Genomic DNA, 2,613 nt, shown 5'->3' on the forward strand with positions numbered 1-2,613 from the left:
CCTGTACATGAAAGCCCGTCCCTTCCCCGGCGGCCTGGCCGAGGACATCGACAAAGGAGACGTCTCCGCCTGCCAGGAGCTGAAAACACGGGCCCGTTACCTGGCTGAGAAGTGCGAGTGGGACGCGGCCGAGGCCCGCAAGATCTGGTGCTTCGGCCCGGACGGCACTGGCCCCAACATCCTGACGGACATCACCAAGGGGGTGCAGTACCTCAACGAGATCAAGGACAGCGTTGTGGCAGGCTTCCAGTGGGCCACGAAGGAGGTAAGCAGGAGTGGGCGCCCCTCATTGCAGGGCGGTGGGCTGTCTGCGTCCTGCCTTCTTGGAACGGAGCCGAGACTTGCTGCAGTTTCCAAATAATAATTTATTACTTGCACCCCGCTCATCTGGCTGGGTTTCCCCAGCCGTTCTGGGCAGCTTCCAACAAAATATTAAAATACAATAGTCCGTCAAACATTAAAAGCTTCCCTAAACAGGGCTGCCTTCAGATGTCTTCTAAAAGTCTGGCAGTTGTTTTCCTCTTTGACATCTGGTGGGAGGGCGTTCCACAGGCCCTCTGCCTGGTTCCCTGTAACTTTTGAGCGCTTTGTCACATCAGCCCCTCAAGGCTGTGTTCCAGCTTTAGGAAGTTGAATCAGCCTCGTATGTGATTTCCTCTTGCCCCCTCCCCCTGAGTTGCGATGGGGCGTCCTTTTCAGGTGCTCACTTTTCCTTGCTGGGGGTTGCTTGGCCTGCGTTTCTCCTCCTTGATCGAGGGGGGTGGGGGTGTCGTCTCCGAATTCCCCTTCCTCCTGCTAGGTGCTCTGTCCGTCCCCCCACACACTACCTCTTCCTCAGGAGGAGCTGCCATGGGCAGTGGGGAGATGGTAGAGGATGAGGCTTTCAATCTCAGGGTCATGAGTTCTGGTCCCACATGGGGGGAAAGATTCCTGCATTGCAAGAGGACAAGATGACCTCTGGGATCCCTTCCGATTTCATGGGACGCCTGTGCTGCGGGGCAGGGATGGAAAGGGAATCAACGGATATTTGCATCTCCCCTGTTTCTAGTCTCCAATTCTCTCTTTTTATATATAATAATCATCATTTGCATCTCCCCTGTTTCTAGTCTCCAATTCTCTCTTTTTATATATAATAATCATCATTAGTTTTCAATTACAATAACCCTGTAATGGCCTCATTATAGCAATACCAAATTATATACAATTGCTAATTCCAATTATTCAGATGCCAAATTAAATAACTTAGGTGGCCTCCCATGTGCTAGAATTGATGGTTTGATTATTTGCTTTATTTCTGCGTTCCAAAATCTTACCCATCTCAATTACACTCCAGTTAAAATAACAATCCCTCTTACAACAACTGCAGTACTAACGACATCTATTCGTATTGACATGTTACCGTAAACCTCCTGTGTGTGACAGTTATTCTGTCCATGATGTTCCTTCCCATCCTTGTAAAATATTATGCCTATCCTTTCTCAGTTGTTGTTGCTCTCCATCATATCTAGACTCCGATTCTCTGCCCCTTAGTAGATCACGCTCTTCCCATCCTCTGGTCCCCCTGGGCAACTCCTCCTCCTCCTCCTGGCTCTGACAGTTTGCAGGAAGAAGGCTGACCGTGAGCCGAAGGAAGCATTGGCCCTGCCTTTGCTTCTTGGCTGCTATGGCAGAGTGCTTAATTGCTTTTTTTAAAAAAAAAACTACGTTGCCTGCTTCAGAGAGGAAGGACAGAAAAGTTGGGTTGAATGCAAACTGGAAAATGATTTTCTCTCCCACCCTCAACCTCTCTCTTTTCTCCAGGGTGCCCTTTGCGAGGAAAACATGCGCGCCATCCGCTTTGACGTGCACGACGTGACCCTGCACGCGGACGCCATCCACCGCGGAGGTGGCCAAATCATTCCCACGGCCAGAAGGTGCCTCTATGCCTGCGTGTTGACGGCTCAGCCCCGCCTCATGGAGCCCATCTACCTGGTGGAGATCCAGGTGGGTAACGGGAGGCAGGCTGTGTTCTTAAGAGGCGGCGCCGGCAGCCCACTGGCTTGACTCTGTGCAGTGCTGTGCTGCTGGTGCTGCTGCTTGCGTGAGTGCTGGGAGGACCGCTCCCTTTCTGCCAACTCCATCTGGCCTAGGGGGCGGGGCCTGCATTCATCGCCACAGCATAAGAGGCCTGGGAGAGGCCTCCGGGACACGACTGCTGGTGCTGCTGCTTGCGTGAGTGCTGGGAGGACCGCTCCCTTTCTGCCAACTCCATCTGGCCTAGGGGGCGGGGCCTGCATTCATCGCCACAGCATAAGAGGTCTGGGAGAGGCCTCCGGGACACGACTGCTGGTGCTGCTGCTTGCGTGAGTGCTGGGAGGACCGCTCCCTTTCTGCCAACTCCATCTGGCCTAGGGGGCGGGGCCTGCATTCATCGCCACAGCATAAGAGGTCTGGGAGAGGCCTCCGGGACACGACTGCTGGTGCTGCTGCTTGCGTGAGTGCTGGGAGGACCGCTCCCTTTCTGCCAACTCCATCTGGCCTAGGGGGCGGGGCCTGCATTCATCGCCACAGCATAAGAGGTCTGGGAGAGGCCTCCGGGACACGACTGCTGGTGCTGCTGCTTGCGTGAGTGCT

At 54.0% G+C, this 2,613-nt stretch overlaps 1 pseudogene across 1 annotated transcript; it reads left to right on the forward strand.

Moving 5' to 3' along the window:
• On the forward strand, nt 1-2,043 carry LOC309541085 (elongation factor 2 pseudogene; annotated as a pseudogene). Its single transcript, XR_014224557.1, has 2 exons — nt 1-265; nt 1,801-2,043. The product of XR_014224557.1 is annotated as an elongation factor 2 pseudogene (transcript).
• The last annotated feature ends 570 nt before the right edge of the window (nt 2,044-2,613 follow it).

Source organism: Podarcis vaucheri (assembly GCF_965113315.1).
Source record: "Podarcis vaucheri genome assembly, chromosome: 9".
Lineage (NCBI taxonomy): Eukaryota > Metazoa > Chordata > Lepidosauria > Squamata > Lacertidae > Podarcis > Podarcis vaucheri.